Source organism: Pongo abelii, chromosome 1 (genome assembly GCF_028885655.2).
Source record: "Pongo abelii isolate AG06213 chromosome 1, NHGRI_mPonAbe1-v2.0_pri, whole genome shotgun sequence".
Classification (NCBI taxonomy): Eukaryota; Metazoa; Chordata; class Mammalia; order Primates; family Hominidae; genus Pongo; species Pongo abelii.
This window is the reverse complement of record NC_071985.2, coordinates 229,104,919-229,126,358: the sequence shown is the minus strand read 5'-3', so window position 1 is coordinate 229,126,358 and position 21,440 is coordinate 229,104,919. Positions and strand designations below refer to the sequence as shown.

At 43.8% G+C, this 21,440-nt stretch overlaps 1 long non-coding RNA gene across 2 annotated transcripts in view; it reads left to right on the top strand.

Moving 5' to 3' along the window:
* Positions 1-15,634, top strand: part of LOC134760070 (uncharacterized) — a 29,387-nt gene extending 13,753 nt beyond the window's left edge. The window contains exons 2-7 of one of the 2 annotated variants that reach the window (XR_010136956.1): positions 2,606-2,717; positions 4,768-4,930; positions 8,411-8,494; positions 13,250-13,341; positions 14,169-14,386; positions 14,819-15,634. This is a non-coding gene — a long non-coding RNA (uncharacterized LOC134760070). The remainder of the gene's footprint in view (positions 1-2,605; positions 2,718-4,767; positions 4,931-8,410; positions 8,495-13,249; positions 13,342-14,168; positions 14,387-14,818) is intronic. The other variant, XR_010136957.1, reaches the window with a different exon arrangement.
* Positions 15,635-21,440: the final 5,806 nt, after the last annotated feature.

The window sequence follows — 21,440 nt, the reverse complement described above, 5'->3', positions numbered from 1 at the left end:
GGCCACATGGCAGAAAGTGAAAGGCATATCTCACATGGCAGCAGGCAAGAGAGAGAATGAGAGCCAAATGAAAGGGGTTTCACTTATAAAACCATCAGATCTGGTGAAATGGATTGACCACCACGAGAACAGTATGGGGGAAACTGCCCCTGTGATTCAATTATCTCCCATCAGGTCCCTCCCACAACACATGGGAATTAAGGGAGGGATAAGATTTGGGTGGGGACACAGACAAACCATATCAGTGCATAACTGCTGTTTAACAAATATTTGTTGAATGTGTTAAAAGGAAATTCTTAGAAAAAGGTAAAACCATGACTAGCACGCAGATATAAATATAAACACTTGCTAGAGGATGTATTTTATGCTTATAATATGAGGGAAGCAGGCAGATGTCAGAACCATTTCACAGCAAAGGTCAAAACAGCACAAATCTATGTCTAGTAAAGGAGAGTTGAGATGAATTGCAAATGGAGACAAAATTGTTTCTTTCAAAGTAGGAGGAAGTCAATCTAAACCACTACCAGCTAGGACAGTGTTTACATATCTATCACTTACCTACAATTCACAAAGAGTTTCAGAATAGCTGGGAGATAATGGGCAAGGCTGCAATCTGATAGCTCAGAGGACATGGGATAGGCAGTGCAGTTTTCCACTGAAACACAAAAATGTTTTATCTACACATGAATGAATCACTGGTGTCATCTTGACATGCAGTGAAGAGAGAACATTAATCAATAGAAACAACTTTAAGTCAGGACCTTGGGTACAAGATAACAGTTACCACATTTGAGACAAATCGTTGTGTTCCCAAGTTGTGTGTCTGTCCAGGCCGCTCCGGCAGAGACGTGGAGCCATGCTTGTGGCTCACGGCTGTGCTCCGTGTCCTTGTGGCTGCAGGGAGCAGTTGCAGGGCAGACTCTGCCCTGAGCCTTTTGAGCCCATGGTGTGAACATTTCTACTCAAAGCAGGCTTAGCTGTAGCAACATGTTACTCCAGAATTGTACCTTGTATTTGTTAGATTTCATAGGCAGTAGTGGTTTCTTCTTTCACTGTGCTCCCTTTATGAGCCAGAATGAGCCCTGATGCTCTTATTCATAACGGCTGGAGCAGGACCTGCAGGAAGCCTGGGCCCAACGGTGATATTTCCACTACCTGGCTGATGACCCGGCATGAGGGACTCGCCCTGAGGCTGAAGTTAGCAACTGTGCATTGGCTGCATGGCTGATTAGCAAGGGGAAGGCTCTCAGCCCTTCTCTGCCCTCTGTGTGTTCTGCTGGGAATGAAAGCTCTTTGCAGGCACAGAGAGGAGTGGCTCCCCTTTGTAAACAAAATGACTGATGTCCTTCTCCATCCTTCTTTCATGAGTGAAATTCAGTAGCATCTTTATTTAAAAAACAAAATGAGCAGGGCGCAGTGTCTCACGCTTGTAATCCCAGCACTTTGGGAGGCCAAGGCAGGAGGATCATGAGGTCAGGAATTCGAGACCAGCCTGGCCAACACAGTGAAACCCCTTCTCTACTAAAAATACAAAAATTAGTTGGGCGTGGTGGTAGGCACCTGTAGTCCCAGGCAGGGGAATCACTTGAACATGGAAGGCGGAGGTTGCAGTGAGCCGAGATTGTGCCACTGCACTGCAGCCTGGGCAATAGAGCTAGACTCCATCTCACAAAAAAAAGGGTTAAAAGTTTTCATTCATTTGTTAAATAACTGAAAAGTGCCTGTCAGTGGTCAAGGACCTTCATATGTAAAATATCTGATGGTTATAACAAATTAGAGCACTTAATGTCCATTCACCCATCCATCCACCCACTCCTACCCTCCACACCCACCTACCCACCCACTTATTCACCCATCCATCTGTCTATCCACCTATCCACTTTCACACCCACCCACTCATCCTTTCACTCATCCATCCATCCACTCACCCACCTCCACATCCACCCACCCATCCATTCATTCATCCATCCACCCACCCATGCATTCATCCTATCCACCCATCCATGTATTCACTCATCAAAATATCCACCTATCCATTCATTCATCCATCCATCCATCCAACCACCCAGACATTCATCCCATCCACCCATTCATTTATTCATCCATCAAACTATCCATTCATTCCTCCATCTACCCACCTACTTACACACCCACTCACCCATCCAATCATTAATTCATCCATCCATCCATCCATCCTCCTACCCACACATTCATCCCATCTATCCATTCATGTATCATCCATCCATATATCCACCCACCTATCTATCCACCCATTTGTCCATTTTTTATTAAATATTATTCTGTGGACCAGAAATTGTGGTAGGCACACAGCAAGAAGAGCAAGAAAGACACCATCTCTGCCCTCAGGCAGAGGGTTAGGGAACAAACTCAGTCTATCAGCAAACCCTATTGGCTCTATATTCAAAATATATCCAGAATTTGACCACTTCTCACCACCCCAATGCTACCGTCTTGCCCTTACCTGGTAAGTAGACAAGGAGCAATCACCATCCCCATCAAGACCTGCAGGGATCTGGTGATTGTGTCCTACCTTTTCCTCTGACCTTGTTTCTTATTTCTTTCCTCCTTCCTTTGTTGGCTTCAGGTGCTCTGGGCTCCACATCAAGCTTCCTTCAGCGTAGGAGACATGGGCCAGCCCTACAGTGTTTGTGTAGACTGTCTCCTTGGCCCCTCTTCTTGGGCCACTCTTCCAATAGGTAACAGCATGGCTGATGCCCTCACCTCCTTTACACCTCTGCTTAGTTGTTCTTCTCAATGAGGCCTTAAAAATGACAATCCACATCCTACTCCGGCCCTCTTTCCCCTTCCCCCAGCCCCACTTTATATTTTGTCCCTTCTACCGAGACACTTATTTAAAATGTGTCTCCCTTGGCCAATTGGAATGGAAGCTCCAAGGAGCAGCGACATTTGTCTATCGCTGCCTGTTGTGTCCCAGATGCTCACAACAATGCCCAACACAGGGTAGACCTCAGCCAGTCTTTGTTGAATGAATGAAGGAAGGAAAGAATCAGCTAAGCAAAGAAAGTTCAACTAGTACAGCAGTTTCCAGCCATGGGGGCAATTTTGCCCTGGAGACAATGATGGGGATCTGAAAATACCACCCCAAAATATGCCACTTTGGCATAAAGGTTATTTTAAGCTGAAAACACTTGAGATTCAACAGATGCAGGAAAAAAAATCCTCAGAACTTTAGTTTTCTGACCCAAAGCAACAACCTTTGGGAAGTGAGGCTGCCATAAATTTCTCTTTAAGTCAAATCTACCTCCAGAAGGTAGAACAGGATGAAAACTACCCCAAATCTCTCTCCAGGGTAGTTTTATGGCCCCAAAGGAGGCAGTAAGACCGCTCATACCTGAATAGACAAACATTATCACAAACTTTATCTACTCTTTATTCTCCTGAAAACCCATTTATCTTTCCAAAAAGCCATTTTTCTCCCCTGTAAGTGCCTTTTCCCTCCCACTTCATGTATTAATGTATTAAGATGCTAAATAAACCCCAGATTCTAACCACCCCTTGAGTTACTTATCACTGAGTTCTCTATGTGTGCTTTGCATGTGTAAATAAAATCTTTCCCCTTCTCTTAATCTGCCTTTTGTCAGTTTAAATTTCACTGAACCTAAGAGGGTAAAGGAAAGGTGTTTTTTTCCTCCCCTGCTAGGACATCTGGGAGTGTATGGAGACATGCCTTATTGTCTGTTGACATGACTTGGCAGGGTGCTTAGTGGCATTTAATGGGTAGAGATCAGACATGCTACTAAGCATCCCACAATGCAGCCTACAATCCTACAGGGTGGCCCTGCACACTGACAAGGAATTATCTGAGGCAAAACGTCAATAGTATTGAGAAACCCTGAGCCAGTGGTTATAACTGATGTTTAAAAAATCACTTTATTGAAGTAAGAGTAATGTACCAATAAATGCACCTATTTAAGTGCACAGTTTGAAGAGTTTTGACGGATGCATACACCCCTGTACACTTGACTTCACTTCAGAAAGAAAATATTTACATGTTTCTAAAACACAACTCATGTCCCTTTCAGTCAATCCCTTCCCCTCCCCAGACAACCACTGATCTCATCATTATCACCATAGCTTAACTTTCCCACTCTAGAATTTCATATGAATAAAAGTATGTGTGTTTCGTATTGGGTTTCTTTTGTGCAAAACCATGTGTTTGAGATTCTCCTAGTTACATGTATCAGCAGTTTCTTCATTTTTATTGCTGAGTAGTATTCCATTGTGTGAATATATTACATTGTTTTTTTAATCCATTCTCTTGCTAACAGACATTGAAATTATTTCCAGTTTTTGGCTATTAAGAATAAAGCTGCTATGGACACTCATAGAGTCCATTTGTGGACATAGGTTTTTATTTCTCTTTATCAATACCCAGGCATAAAATTGTTGGGTCTTAGGATAAACCCAACCACATGAGAAAGTGCCAAATGGTTTTCCAAAGTGAGAGCACTATTTTAATTTTAATTTTTTTTATTTTTTATTTTTATTTTAGAATTGGGGGTACATGTGAAGGTTTGTTACATAGATAAACACATATCACGGAGGTTTGCTGAAGAGTATAATTTTAGTCCTGCTAGCAATCTATGAGAGTTTTTGAAATTGGCCATTGTGTTAATTTCAGCCATACAAGTGGGCAGGGAGTGGTATTCACAGAAGTTGAATTGGGGCATTTATCAAAGTTTTGGTTACTCTAAGTGAATTCAGATGTCTCCCTCTTTCCATAAGGTCCCTATAACCAAATATTGTGACACGATTAGATCTCAAAACAGTGAGATCTTGGGTCTGCTGGACCTGGAAGTTGCTAGTCTGGGGGATGAACAGAGCGTGAGGTGGCTGGATCTGGGAACAGCAAGATCATCACACAACAATGCTGTGAGTCTTCAAAACGGTGAGACCACAATGCAAATGCATGAGGTTTCTTTTCTGCTCGGGCACAGCTTTTACTTTCTCAGCAAAAATTTCACAGAAGAGTATTACTAAGGAGAAAAGATTATCCTAATATATGGGGTGTCACCAAGTTCAAATCCGACAAGCCAGCCACAGGTGTGACTGCATTCAGCTGCTTTCCCGCCCGTGGGGAAGTCCGCCGTTCTTAGCAGGCTTTTAGCTCTGTTTTACCTGACCTCGGTTTGACCATTTGCTCTTCTGTTCCCTTAGGGAAGATTTATCCCTCTGGAGTTTAGTTCTCATAAATTTCCTCGTGTACTTCTTTCTTCAGTGGCTTAAAAGAAAAGCTTCGTTTTGGTGATTTCTTGTGGTTTCATCAGAAATGAACTTATTTCGGCCAGGCACGGTGGCTCAGGCCTGCAATCCCAGCACTTTGGGAGGCCAAGGTGGGTGGGTCATTTGACGTCAGAAGTTCAAGACTAGCCTGGCCAACATGGTAAAACCCCATCTCAACCAAAATAATACAAAAACTGGCTGGGTGTGGTGATGCACGTCTGTAGTCCCAGCTACTCAGGAGGCTGAGGCACGAGAATCGCTTGAACCAGGAGGTGGAGGTTGCAGTGAGCCAAGATTGCACCACTGCACTCCAGCCAGGGCACACAGCAAGATCTGTCTCAAAAAAACAAAAACAAACAAAAAAAAAACTTATTTCACAGTCTTCTGTACGCCAAATAGGAGTGGAACCTCTCATTACAGCAACATTTGGTAAATCCCACAAGAATGGAATCACAGGATGCTCTAGAAACCCAGAGACAAGTAACCAATTTGAGGAGTCAAGGAAGACATTCTAGAGGAAGCTAGAGTAAAAATCATTGGTAGGAAGTGTCCAGAAACAGGGGGAGGGGGCAGAGTGTTTTAAACCAGGGAAACAAGAGTCGGGGAGAGTACAGACAAGGAGGAAAATGAAAGAATATGAAGGCAGGAATGGCAAAAATAAAGCTGGATTTGCTTTCTCCAGTATGGTAGCCTCTAGTCCCCTGTGGCTATTGGGCATTTGAGACGAAACGGGTCCAGATTGAGACGAGGTGTCACTATTCAGTTATACACACAGGACTTCAAATCCAGCTATAAATCACTGGATTTATAGTATACACTAGACATTTGTAGATAATCTATAATTTATAATTATAGATAGATCCATAATTTATAGATTTATACTCTAAATCTACTATAAATCCAGCTAGACACACTGAATTTCAAAGACTCTGCAAGAAAAATATCTCTAACAATTTTTTATTGATAATATGTTGAAATGATATTTTAGATAGATTAGGTTAAATACAATATATTATTAAAATTAATGTCATCTGCTTGTTTTTACTTTTTTCAATGTGACTACTGGGAAATTTAAAATTATATTTGCAGTGTGCATTCCATTTTTGTTGGGTAGTGCCAGGCTAGAAACTTACACAGCACCAGATCCTGAAGGGCCCTAAAAGCTATCATGTGGGGTTTGAAGGGTGCACACAGTAAACAGGAATGATAGGATCTGATTGATGGGTTGGGATTTTAGAAAGCTAGTAAATATCTCCTATTTTTCTGAGTTCTGAATTAATCCACCGAGAGTCGGAAACAAAAGTCGGACAGATGACAATAAACACGTTAGTTTTATTACTAGTAATAGCTGGATTCAAGGAAAGAACTTTAGATCCATAACTGCAATGGGCTTGCTAACCAAAGAATTAAATTCACCCACTTAGAGATTGACACAGTGGACAACTGCAGGACCCCTGGAGGCAGGCTCCTGTTATAACGTGGTACGAGAACGGATGTTCTCTGTGGTCAGAAAGATCGCAGAGCAGGCTGAAATGAGTATGCCTCACTTCTCCTAACTCGCCTGCCCAGAAATCTTTCCTTCTCTGGGCAGAAGTGAAAGAGGGACTGAGAGAAACCAGGAGTTGGGAAGCACCCAGAGGTCCAATGTTACTCCTCCAAGCTTTCTCAATGACATGGGATGAATTTCCCTTTGCATTTGTAACAAATAATCACAAACTTAGTGGCTTAAAACAATGTTTATGTATTATCTCCCAGCCCTGGAGAAGTCCAGGTCAGCTCGGCTGGTTTCTCTACTCCGGTTCTCAGAGGCTAAAATCAAGGTGTCAGCTAGACCGAGTTTCCATCTAAATGTTTGGAAAGGATCATTCAGATGGTTGACGGAATTCAGCTCTGTGCTGTTGTGGGACTGAGGGTTCCACTTCCTCACGGGCTGCAGGCTGTGGCCACCACCCTCTCTCAGGGGCCTCTCTACAGTCCTAGCACAGCAGGCCCACTTCTGAGAGCCTGCTCACATTTGGACTCTTTATGGCCTCCTGTTTTCCTGAATCTCTCCTTATTGCCTCTTCTTCCACTCAGAGAAAGACCTCTTCTTTTACGGACTCCTGTGATTAGATGAGTCCTGCTCAAATAATCCAGGATCATCTCTCCCTGGCTCAAGGTCCGTAATCATGATCACATCTACAAAGTTCCCTTTACCATGTAAGGCCACAGATTCACGGATTTGGGGATTAGGATGTGCACGTCTTCCAGGGGAACTCTCACTGTTCCACCTACCATACATCCTAAATGAAATACAGAGATATCCTATATTTAAATATGTACATTTGAAATCACCTTTGTAAACTTATGGCGGAGACAGTGAAAGAGATCAGACCTTACTGACTCCATCTTGTTTCTAACCTCCAAGCTGTCCTTGTTCATTCTTGGGTGTAGGCTGAACTAACTTTGGGAGGAACTTAGTTTATAGTTTAAAACAAAGATGATAGCCCTTTCCCAAAACAAACCTCCTTCTTGCCTGGGGACTAAACTGCCTTTGTAGGACTAAGAAATTAGCCACAAGATTAGAAACTATGGTTTAGGAGTCATGCAGCTGGAGGGTACAAGATTCTGACCCCTCCCTAAACTGCTCCTAAGATCCATGGTTGAGATGTTTTGCAGACCCTGCACTTGATGCATCAGCTGGCACCACCCAAACTGATAAACTGGCTCATCTGACCTTGTAGCCCCACCCAGGAACTGACTCGGCACAAGAAGGCAACTTCGACTCCCTATCAGGACGTGGGATTTCATCTCTGACCAATCGGCACTCCTGGCTCACCACCTTCCCCCCAACCATTTCATCTCTGACCAATCAGCACTCCTGGCTCACTAGCTTTCCCCTGACCACCAAGTTGTCCTTAAAACTCTGATCCCCAAATGCTCAGGGAGACCAATTTGAGTAATAATAAAACCTGGTCTGCTGCACATGGTCTGCTGCACAGCTGGCTCTGGGTGAATTACTCTTTCTCTATTGCAATTCCTGTGTCTTGATAAATCAGCTCTGTCTAGGGAGCTGGCAGGGTGAACCCACTGGGCAGTGACACATTCTTTTATTATTAATTTCTTGAGAGGTAATTAAAATTCAAAGGTATTTTCTTTGCCTCAGGGTCCTCCTATAGAATATGGGGAAAATACTGAAGTCTATCTCCTGAGGCCATTGCGTGTGGCTGCAACAATGCCAGGTAACAGGGTAAGTGCTCAGTAAAGGCAAGTCATTACCTTTATAGAAGAATACTGACCTGCTTAACAGGCAAGCTACCGACACAAATCAGCCCCTAGCAGCAATGTCATCTTCCACATGTTCGTGTCCCACCTGCCAAATGGTGCCTAGTTTTCCAGGTTCCCAGGCAATGTGCCATGTTTTTCCTGTCTTAGGGAACCACCAATGAGACTGGTATTTTGTTTGGAAAGATTACCTGTTTCTGCATTTGTCAATATAAGTATAGGGGATTGCCAAATAGGGGGGATGATGTGAGGACACTACTGAAGGGACTTTGGTTTGGATGCAACTTTCCTCACCCTATTAATTTTGCGCAACCAAATGGCAATGGTAACAAATGAGTGCAATTATACCTACCTGCTGAGTGCAGCTCCCCATACAAAATACAGGATGGTCGATGAAGACTATTCATACCTATTGTCTCCTGTGGTCTGGTTGGCCATGGGCCCTGCCTGCTTGGAAGTGCTTATTGCAAGACGCATCCCCATCTATGCTAAAGAAAGAAGCACCACCAGCCACAGCCAGCACCTCTGGCTTTGTGTCTTCTGTGCAAGGCCAGCACCTGCTTCTACAGCAGTGCCCTCAAGGTCCTTTTCCTTGGCCCTTGCTGTTGGAACTCAGCTGCCTCGTCCTTTTAACTCCACCCATCAGGTGACGCTCACCATCTTTGTTGAAGTTACAGATGATATTTGCTAGAATATTCATTTATTTAAGAGTAATTTAAAATATCACTTCAGTGACGTAAGTGATATTTAGGGATTTTTATTGTTTACAGGTTTTTGGGTTTTAGGTTTTCTGGATGGTCTGTGGTTTTATTTTTTGTATTATTATTATCATTATTATTGAGACAGAGTCTCACTCTGTCACCCAGGCTGGAGTGCAGTGGTACAGTCTTGGCTCACTGCAACCTCCGTCTCCTGAGTTAAAGCGATTCTCCTGCATCAGCCTCCCAAGTAACTGGAATTACAGGCGTCCACCACTATGCCTGGCTAATTTTTGTATTTTTAGTAGAGATGGGGTTTCACCATGTTGACCAGGCTGGTCTCGAACTCCTGACCTCAGGTGATCTGCCCACTTCAGCCTCCCAAAGTGCTGGGATTACAGGCGTGAACCACTGTGCCCGGGCTGGATGGTCTGGTTTTGAATTATTCACCCTGGCCCTGGCTGCAGTTGTGCCCATCAGATATGCTTTGTTTTTGTTTGCTTGTGCATTTATTTATTTTTCCCCTCATAATTTTTCACAATTCAAGCTTTTGAAAATATATATGCAGTGTTTTTGTAGCTTGGAGTATTTATTCAAAATACTTTCTTCTACCCCTGTGTACTAGGTCTACTGTTCAGTTCCTCCTCTAATCCCCTTTGTGTGAGATGAATTGGGAATATTTCCCCCCTATTGCTGCCTGGCTTGACCATGTGACTTGCTTTAGACAATGAAAGGTGAGAGGAAGTGATGTAAACCATAGCCAGGTAGAAACTTCTGGATTCTGCCCTTCCTCTTCTTACTGAGAAGTGAAGTCTAGATCAGGGAAGATGCTTCAGCATGGATAGGAAAGGACATGGAGAAAAGCTGAAGTCAACCCACCAAGCAGTCATGTAATATGAGTAGGAAGTAGCCTATTATGTTCATAAGCCATTGAGATTTAGGGGTTGTTTGTTACCAGGACGTAATGGATGAAAGCTGACTGATGCACATGTGTCATTGGGAATATCTGCAATTACTCAGTCCCAGGGCAACTAACTGCAGGGCTCCTTGGCACAGAGCAGGCCCCTTTCTACAATTCAGTTCATAACAGCTACTTTCTGCCTTGATCTTTGAAATATCTTGTTTGATCATCCAGTCCTATCTTCTGCAGCTGTGACAAATTTGAAAACCATTGTTACAGATGGTGTAGCTATACAATGAAAAAGGCTGCAGGGGCCAAGCGTTCAGTGGCTCATGCCTGTAATCCCAGAACTTTGGAAGTGGATCACTTGAGGCCAGGGGCTCGAGACCAACCTGGCCAATATGGCAAAACCTGGCTAAAAATACAAAAATTAGCTGGATGTGGTGGTGCACACCTGAATTCCAGCTACTCGGGAGGCTGAGGCAGGAGAATTGCTTGAACCTGGGAGGTGGAGTTTGCAGTGAGCCAAGACTGTGCCAATGCACTCCAGCCTGGGTAACAGAGCGAGACTCCATCTCAAAAAAAAAAAATAACAATAATAATAATAATAATAAATGAAAATAATAAAGAACAAAAAGGCTCCAGGGCTTGCATCTTGTTGTATATATGTTATAAATCTTTATTGGGTTAACTCACTGTGATTGACTGATTGACTGATTGATTGATTGATTTGTGTTGTTGTTACTGTAGCCTAGCATAACCTACTCTAACTTATAGAGATATACACATCTGTTACTCCAGGCTAGAAATATGGACCCAGACGGAATAATGAAATGGAATAATAATGGAAATGGAAATAATATAAATGGAATAATATAAATAATATAATGTATTATAATATAAATAATGATAATATATTCAATAATAGAAATGGAAATAATATAAATGGAATAATATAAATAATATAATGTATTATAATATAAATAATAATATATTCAATAATGGAAATGGAAATAATATAAATGGAATAATATAAATAATATAATGTATTATAAATAATGATAATATATTCAATAATGGAAATGGAAATAATATAAATGGAAATCAAAGCCATGAGAGCAAATGGAATTCTCTATCCAAGTATCCAAGGAGCATTGGCCCAGCAGTGAGGGGAAGATGCTATTTTGAAAAGGAGCAAGTTCAAGTGCCAAGTTCAGCAAGGCTGAGGATTGAGCACCAGTTTCTGCTCTATCAGTATTCTGGCAAGTGCAGTGTCAGAGGGCAGACAAGAGAAAGAGCCAGCTCTCAGAGGCTTCAGCTGCGCTTGGGAGGCTGAGAAGCCAGAGTGAAGGCAACCCTTAGGACACAAGTGATGACAAATGGCAGACACGGTAGAAGCTGGGGAAAATGTAGAAACAAAGGAATTCTATATAAGACTAAGCATTCTCACCTCATTTTAAAATGCTGATAAGAAGTTGCTTTGTTAAAAACACATGAGAGTTAGGCTAATTTGGGATTAAAATCCTTGAGAAGGTGTAAGGAGAGAGAAATAAAAGGCAGAGAATGTGCAGAGGGATTAACTTTAGCCCAGGAAACAGTCCCTTCTTTCAATCAATTAAGAGAAAGAAACAAAGGGATAAGAGCATGTGGGTAGGGGGCTTGGGCTTGAAGAATTGATGCTGGAAGGGAGAGCTCTCATACATTACTTCACATGCTCATTAGGTGTATGTTCTGTGCCAGGAACTAGTGTGATGGTGAGGTGGGAGGGTGGAGACATGAGGAAGGGGAGGTGGTTGTCGAGGGGATGGGAGGGTGGGGGCTCTAAACGTGGGGAAGTTGAGGGAGTGAGGAAGTGGTTGTTGGGAGAAATGAGGGAGAAGGATGGAGAGGTGGTTGTTGAGGGGGTGGGAGGGTGGGGGCTCTGATGGGGGAGGTGGTCATTGGAGGGGAATGAGGAGATGAGGGTGTAAGTTTAGGGAGATAGTTGTTAGCAGAGTGGGAGGCCGGCTATGAGAGTCAGGAGGTGGTTGTTGGGGAATATAGGAGAGGAGGATGGGGAGGTGGTTGTTGAGGGGGTGGTGGCAAGTGACTGGGGTTTTGCATGGGTCTCCCTGGTTCCAAGCTATTTCCCTGGATTCAGATGAAATAACTGAATCAGTTACACAGTGCCGCACTAAGCATAAGGCTCTAGGTCTCTAAAGCCCAACTAATTCCGAGGATTCAGAGGACAGGAGCAGGAAGCAGGAGGCCCCCTGGCAGAATGACTCCTTCTCTGCAGCCTTCATCTATCAGGGACGGACCCCACCTGCCGTACCTCCGTGCTCCCCCTCTCCCGCCCTCTCTCCATCCCTGTGGCATCTGCCCCACCCCGTGCACTTGGCATCAGTCACCTGGAACAGTGCTCTGAGCAGACTGAGGAATGGGCTCTGTTTGGGGAAATGACGGAGGAAGAACGGATGTGAACCCGCTGGACACATGAGTTACTCATGCTGAGGATACAGCCCTACGTGCGGGGAGCCACCTCAGATCATGCCCATGGCTCCCCATGCATTCTCCTTCCATCTGCTTCCTACTTGATAAGGGTTGTTTAGGGTAAATATGTGAGATAAATGTATTGAACAACAGGCATCTTTAACTGCCTGGCTTTGTTTAGGATGGCCATTACAGACTGAATGTCTGTGTCCCCACAAAATTCATATGTTGAAACCTCAACTCCTAATGTGATCGCATTTGGAGGCGGGGCCTTTAGGAGATAATTAGGTTTAGATGAGGCCATAAGAGTGGGGACCTCATGATGGGATTAGTGCCCTTATAAGAAGAGACTCAGAGGCCAGGGGGAGTCGCTCATGCCTGTAATCCCAAATCCCCATCTCTACTAAAAATACAAAAATTAGCCGGCTGTGGTGGTGCATGCCTGTAGTCCCAGCTACTTGGGGAGGCTGAGGCAGGAGAATCACTTGAACTCTGCATTCCAGCCTTGGTGACAGAGAGAGATCCCGTCTCAAAACAAAATAAAAACAGAAGAGACTCAGAGAGCTTGTTCTCACTTTCTCTCTCTCTCTCTCTCTCTCCCCTTCCCTCCCTCCCTCCCCTTCTGTCTCTCCACCATGTGAGGACACAGCAAGAAGACAGTGTCTACAAGCCAGAAAGACATCTCTTACAAGAACCTGACCATGCCGGCACCCTGATCTTGGACTGCCAACCTTGAGAACTGTGAGAAAGAAATTTCTGTTGTTTAAACTGCCCAGTCAATGGTATTTTGTTATGGCAGCACAAGCTGACTAATTGAATAGCTTATAATTTAAAAATAATAACCTTAAAGCAAGGGAACTAGCGGAGTTCTATTACACGTCTGCTATTTTTCTTCTCCATGGTGGGCTTTGGCTGTGATGCTAGTAGTTTTATTTTTTCCTTTCATTCTATTTTTCTGTATCTGCGAATATTCTATCATAAGCATCCATTTTTTAAATAAAAAGAAGTAAATGTTTTTATTTATGATTTTATAAGTTAGAAAGCAGGAGATTTGTCTATACCAGGCATCTAGAATGAAATTACTTCTAAAATTGAGCACTAATTTTAGGGCTAAGTTTTTGGCAGTGAATGCTAAAGGGAAGATTTTTTATTTCTTAGAAGTTGTTTGATCAAGGTATGCATAAAAATGCTGCCAGAGAGAAACCTGGAGCCACCTTCCAGAAGGAATACACATAAATCCTGATATAGGAGACACAGGTTAACCTAACAGGTAATGTCTGAGTCGTGCTGTAGGCAAGAAATAAAAATATTTTTCATAGGCGTTTTCTTATATTTCCCTTCCATGGAAGTTGAGGAGGTAGTATTTTGTCATGCCTACATTTCTCACAAATTATAAATGTGTTTATAGTCTAGAAGAAAAATGTTTTCTAATAGTCTAACTTTATCCATGGCCAAGCTGTAAGGAACTAGAAGAATGAGCAGGTAATACAGACGATCTCTCTGAAAACATCAAAAGCCCCAGGTGAGTAATTTTTATAGAGAGGATGGTATATGTATATATATTTCAGGCGGAAAGTCCTGAAAATTGGCTACATAGGAAGCAGCGTCCCAGTTCCAGACTCCATGTGAATGAAGCCAGACAGTAAGAGCCCTCGAGTCTTCTCCGTCTGTTCCCCAGAGGCTGCTGAAAGGACCCAGGGAAGAGCCCATGACTGTCATGACTGTGGTTTCGTCCGTGTGGGGCCCACAGGCATGTTCACAGAGGATGCGGGTGCCTGGGGCCCAGGTGGGTCTCTCCAGAACAGCTTCCGAAACACTAAGTGCCATATCCTGACATTGAAGGGACTGGCCAGGAACTGATCCTTCAGCAAGAGGGAATCCACATGGCTGGCCCTAGCAAATCTGTGTCCAAACCGTTTTGTTGAAAAAGATACACCACTTGGGGTTGGATGAAAATGATTTTCTAGGACCATCAGAGCTTGAAGATTTTTCAGTCACTGAGGAGAATGCTCATTTCCCACCGGACCAGAGCAGGGCAGCTTGTGTGAAGGCAGGTGTATTGGAGCTCATCTGAACTGGGTACCACATTCTAATTCTTCTTGATTAGCATCAGGGCTTCAGACAGGTCACTTCACCAGCATGTCCTTTAGCTTCCTTGGATGTAAAAATGCATTTCATGATAATGAACCCAGTAATTCATCTGTCTTTTCTATTGCAGGAGGAGAGGATTCTATTGATAAGGGACACCTCGGGTGCTCACTTCCACTCTTGCAAAATGGCCTCAGTAGACCTCACTCTCATTTCCAAAGAAGAAGAGGAGGCTGATTCACTTCATAGGTTCAAAGGGGATTGGAGACATTAACCAGTATTTGATTGATTAGTGAAAGATGAGGGCTGTTAGCAGCACAGCACTCTTCCCTGAGTCTGTGTTGGCCTGGGTGTCTACAGAATGTTCAGCATTTAGGCTTAATCCATAGGAGTGGTGATGTGGTTGCAAGGGGCTTCAGATAGACTCCTAAAGCTACGAGAATTTTTGCTCCTCTGGGACCCACAGAGACACTTCCACAGAGGCCAGAGGCTCTACTCAACATCCATCCCCTAGGTCTGAGGGACACAGGGTTACAGGATACCTCAAGCCCCAGGCAAATCTGTGTTTCCTTTCCAAAATAATAAAAGAGGGTTGGAACGAGTTGCACTGAAGACTGAAAGTCTATTTCTCCTTCCCTTCTAGCCAGGGAGGTTAGGAGTAGGCAGCAAACTTTAAGAAAATGAGACAAGAAAGTGAGTTCTGTTTTGACAGAACAGAGAAGAAAGATGTGCACAGAAAGAGATTGATCTCCTCGAGTAAAGAGAGCCCAGAGCATTTTTCTCATAGGCCATATTCATTTACCAGTGCTTGAGAAAATCATTCCCTATCATTGTCCCCGCACCATAAGTCACATTCAGAATCTGTTTATCAAGACCAGATAAGGATCAGAAAAAATGAGCTGGAGAGAACACATGTTGCCTAAGTCTGGGAAGTCATAATCTTAATATGAACGGCTTAAATAGCCCAGCTAATGAGCAAGTTCACTCTTAATTTTCTACAACAATGGTAGCTTTTGCCAGCTCTTTATCAAACCAAGATTGGACTCATCACAAGATGGTAAATGATTTCTCATCCATTATTTTATCAGCACCCCTGATTTATTTATTACCCTCAAAGTCATGTTACTCTTAAAGTTTCTAGACTTCCTCTAGGAGGTGGGAGGGTGAGGGTGGAGAGAAATCCCACTGGTGGACTTGATCAAGATTTCTTGCAGTGTGTTTCTTTTTTATTTCAGTACATGATTAATTCACCTGTTAATCTGTAAAAACATCACCCTCCCCATCTCTGTCCCCATCCTCAGTGGCAAAGAACTATTCCTGTCCTTGAAATATTCTCAATTGAGAAATGTTTTTGACAACTGTTCTTGTTTCTTGTTGTTGTTGTTGTTGTTTTGTTTGTTTTTACTTTTGGAGACAGAGTCTCACTCTGTCACCCAGGCAGGAATGCAGTGGTGTGATCTCAGTTCACTAAAGGCTCCGCCTCCCGGGTTCAAGCCATTCTCCTGCCTCAGCCTCCCAAGTAGCTGGGATTACAGGCATGCATCACCATGCCTAACTAATTTTTATATCTTTAGTAAACATGGGATTCCACCATGTTAGCCAGGCTGGTCTCAATCTCCTGATCTCAAGTGATCCTCCTGCCTCAGCCTCCCAAAGTGCTGGGATTACAGGCATGAGCCACTATGCCTAGCCGTATCTTTCTTGTTTTTTATGTTCAACTTGTCTTACAAGAAAAAAAAATAATAATAATAAAACAGCAGAGATGAGGTAACACCAACAAGAATTAACTCTTCAACTCCTCAAGAAAGAAATCTTTTCTCCATCTTTATCTACTGCCTTGAGTAGACTTGGAAAAGATGTCCACCATTTACTGACCTATGATTTCCCCAAATTCTAAAGATCAAGGCAAGAAAACCTGGCTGAAGTGGGATCTACCGGTAATTCACCAAGAGACTGAACATAAAATTAATGATTTGCTCCCTGGGTGAGTTCCTGCCTGTACAGCCAAGAGCACCACAGCCCCTTCTTGGGGCTTCCCATTCAAGGACATGACAAAAGGATCCGGATTGGCTGAATATGATTCAGATGGAAAGGTACACAACAACATCTACATCTACGTGCAGTTGTTAAAATGTGGCCTGAATGTGACTCACCCTCATTCGTCCCTGTCTCCTCACCCTCCTCGTTATTCACCTCCTGCATCTTCTTCTGTTGGGGGTGGTGTTTATGGCATTCCTCTACTGCCTGGAGAGCTGTCACAGCATTTTGATGAAGAGTGGTTTGTTTTTCTGCAAAATCCTGAGTTTCATCCAATTAACCTTTATCCTCTTTGTTATATTAATTTGAGCAGCCCTTGGCTATGACAAGAAAGAACCTCCCTTTTCCTCCATCAGCTCAACCCATCCTTCTCTTCAAGACCAACCTCTGCACTCAGGGAGGGCCCCACTTCCCCTTCACCACCCTCAGCTCACGTTAGCTTGCTTCTGGTAATAATTTACAATTCGGATACTCACCAGAACCACCTGAGGGCCTGAAAAGTCTGTGTTTGGAGCTATCTGGACACAGGTCTGGATTTCTGGATTGATGTGGGCAGGGATGTGGCCTAGGCATCTGCATTGTTTAACTTTCCAGGAGATCCCAATATCTTAGAAGGATGAGACCCTCATGCCTGCACAATGCACACCGCTACCTCCACGCCAAGGCATTCTGATTTACGTGGTCTGTGATGGCACAAGTGTGGGGATTCCCAAAAGTTTCCAGGTGACTCTTGCACAGGTTGATGGAGTGCCTCCGGCTTCCTCCTTATCAATTGTGCAACAAGGTGTGAATATTGCCTACAATGTCATGAGTAGGCCTGCTGTCCTCTTTCCTAGAAGCTTGGAGTCCCAGGGACAGCACAGACTGCATTAGGAACAGGATGACTAGACTCATTCCTCAAACCCCAAGCTCCAGCACCATACACAGTGCTCCACGCCCATGTGACATTCATCTCCCCAGGGCAAGATCCAGATTTTTACAGGGCCTAGTTCCCATTCAATTTGGAAACGGGGCCTCTTTGATAAATGATTTCCAAATTATGGGTAGAAACTGAGGTTTGGAGGCTCCCTTGTGGCTTTCTTAGCTCCGAGGTAAACACAGATCACCTGCTCCCAGGTGGGTTTGCTTAGATTGCCAGCAGCCTGGCGGAGTCTGTAGACAGATCTGTGAGGACCAGGACCATTTCTCCCACCTTTCAGGGCTGTTCTGGACCCTGGCATTATACTTGTAGATATTTCTTCTGGAATCACACGCAGATGAAACCTCCAGAGAAAAGGCCACTTATTCCCCCAGGGGATGCGCCCAGTCTGCAAGAGGCATCAGCCCTTAATATATGGAATGTATTTTGCCAGGACCGTGACGGTCATTAGAAATGGGCCTTGGGTGTCATTACCCCAGAGTCATCGTGGTGAAGTATGTGTCCTCTGAGTAGACAGAACATTAGAGCACTCTGAACTGAATTGGTCAGCCGAAAACACCAGAGTGTTTTATCCTTGGAAGGAAATTAAGCCATTTATTGGAGGACAGAAGTTCAGTATAATAGTTAAAGCAATCTGACATTTCCATAAATTAATAAAATGTGTATGGCTGGCATAATTCAGTATGTAAAAGCATTGATCTCTCCTCCCCAAAGTCCAAAAGGAGAATTCCGGGCAGTAGGAAGAGGCAGAAGGTCAGGGTCAATGACATTAGACCTGTGTCATTGAAGATAAGCCCGCCTGAGCAAGAACCCCATGCACCCATGCACACTCTTGCACTCACTCCCCCACTCCCCCACTCCCTCACTCCCCCAGTCCCTCACTCCCTCACTGAGGTTGTTGATTCACGTGCACATTTTTGAGACTCAGCTCAGATCTTGCCCATTTTCTGTATCTTTCTCCCACTCTCTTGTTCAAAGCATACACTTCCTGATGCATACATCTGGAGCCTAACTATGATCCTTTCTCAGGCTCATACTGTGAAGTATGGCAGAACCATGTATAGCACAACTGTGAGGACAGGCGCCTCTCAACTGTGAAGACAGGCACCTCTCAACTATGAAGACAGGCACCTTCTGTGCTAATCCTTTAATTCTCAGCACTTAACAAAGAGCCTGGAGCAAACAGGCAATCACATGCCTGCTAAATGAATGAAGGAGTGTGAATGAACCATCAAGTGTGTCTTACTTTGTAAAATCCCTGCTCGTGTGACGGCATGGTAGAATCTGAGTGGTGTTTCCAGGTCTCTCAGGCACTAACTCTGGGGGTCCTTAGGCAACACCCCACATTCCATGTCTATTTCCTTACCTATAAAATGGGGGCAACAATGGCACCCACTTTATGGGGATTAAATGAGATTATTTCTGCAAACATTGGTAGAGTGCCTGACCCACAATAAACATTTAATAAAGATCGGCAGTTATCGTTTTGCCAATGGCCAGCTCTTATAAAAAAAGATGAGCTCACAGGACCACATTTATTTAAAACATTTGCTTTTTCTTCATCTCTGTCCCTAGCACTCACAGGCAACATTTTTGCAGTGGACATAGTTTTAGTTGGGGTAATAATAGTATGATTATATCCTCAACTCACGCGGTGGAAATCAAGAGCAACAAGGAAATGTACGACTCTCCCAGGAGAGTACATGGATGATGACCAAAAGCAAATGGTACGTTCAAACTCAGCAGGAGTGAAATGGATGATAGGGATGCCTTCAACTAGCCCACAGCAAATTATCCACTGATTCTTATCCACTGTTTAATTAGGGTAAGACAGCCAACACAGCTCAGTACAAACAAACCATTTTAATGTGTGTTCACAATGAAATTAATGATGCTGACAGGTAGCAAATATCTCCATTTGTTTTTCTTGGGTATAGGCACAATTGGATGTTGAATTAGGTCAAGGGCAGGGTCAGCATGCATCATCATGCCTGCTGTGGATGCCACAGTCTGGACCTCTTAGAAGCTGCCCTTCCTTCTCTAAACCCACAATGGGCATTCTGTGTTGACTTCTTGTCCCTTGATGCTCAGGTGGGTGGTTGGAGTTCTGTGCTGGTGAGGCCCCTGGATTTGTGTGGGATAAGGATTTTTGCCCCTGTTGCATATCCCAGAGACCTTCTGTCATGAACAATGCACCTAGGAGAGGAATTCAAGCATTATATGGATGCCAAAGTGAATGGCTTTAAAACCCTGAGGTCCTATGACCTACAAAAGTGTGTCTCCCATCACCCGAAGCCCTGTTTGGATCCATTCTCATGAGATACAGGTGGCAGTAAGAGAAACACTCTCACATGAGTCTGAGAAGAATAGGAGGGGTAGACAACCCTTCACCATTTTAGCTCCTACATAGATAGGACTTCTGATACCCAGATTGTACACTGAACGTGAGAGACTCGTGGTTTCTCCCTTATTCCCAAATACCCCCAGTACCAACAGTTTCCTTGGGTAGTCTCCCCAAACCTGGGACTCCACCCACGGTGGTGTTTAAGAGACGGTAAATGAACTTCAGGGGGCTTTGGGAAGCACTCAGGGTATGGAGGAACACAGCATCATGCCAGAGGAAATAATTTCCTTTACTCTCAACCCTGCTGATTATATCAAGGAGGACCTTGAGTTGGGCACTGGTTTGGTTGGACAGTCTTCATGTCCTGCCAACCTCCCATTTGAATAGAGAGAGCAGCGTTATGTTTACAGTCTTCAGCAGGCAGTAAAAAAGCGCCTAGAATTCGATAACGCTTTTCTTTTCATTTTGTAATTATTTTATAGTTTATTTTACTTAATTCCATTTACAATTAAAATGTGATTTCTCTCTCAAAGTAGTTTGTTTTGTTATAAAAATTACTTAGTTTAAATAAGACATAAATGACCTATAGCACAGGTGCATTGGGAGAGACTGATGACTTCAGAGTTGCAGTCCTGGGTTGGTGGTTTTGGTTCCTGGATGGGCGTTGTCCTTGATGACTCGGCACCAGCTAGGTGGGTGTGAAAGGGCAGTGGGTGAGGGTTGTCAGCAGGACCCCAGAACACCAGCTCCCTCATCATGACATCAAGTGTCTGCATGAATTTCTTTGGAAGAAAGGGCCTCTGCCACTGACACTAATGTTAGACAGCTGTTCCAAGTGTTCTAGGACAAGATGAACTAAACAAATGGGGTCCACACAGGAAATGCTCTCTGGGCATAAGCGTGGGTGTGGAGTGGAGGTGATTGAGTCCTGGAATTTCTCTGGAAGAAGATGGGCTCAGTTTTGACATTGCTGGGGAACTTGAAGCAAACACCACTTGGGAGCTTGTTTACTCTGTATCCTCTGAGGGATACAGAGGCCAGTGGGGAGCAACATGGAGATATAACTCTAGAATCAGGGCACACTCCAGTCTGACACCCATTGGCTATGTGACTTTGAACTTGGGCAGTCAAGTTTGACTTTTATCACTTGCAAAATGGGATGAAGACTGCTCAACATGCAGTGCCATTTAAGAAATCCCAATGAATGCTGATACAGAGTAGCAGTACTTGTTGAGGGTCCAAAGAGCAGTCATTATTTTTATAGTCAGACAGCAGGAAGCACCTCTCTCCCTGACCCTATCCTTTCTTGATGGGCTTCAAGGACACCCATAGCTTGGCAACCATAGGGCAAGACCCTCACTCCCTTGTCAATCCACATCTCTCCAACAGGAGCCAAGCTGGCTCACTTGAGTTTCACTTTGTGTATTCAATTGCCAAGTTCCTGCCAAAGTA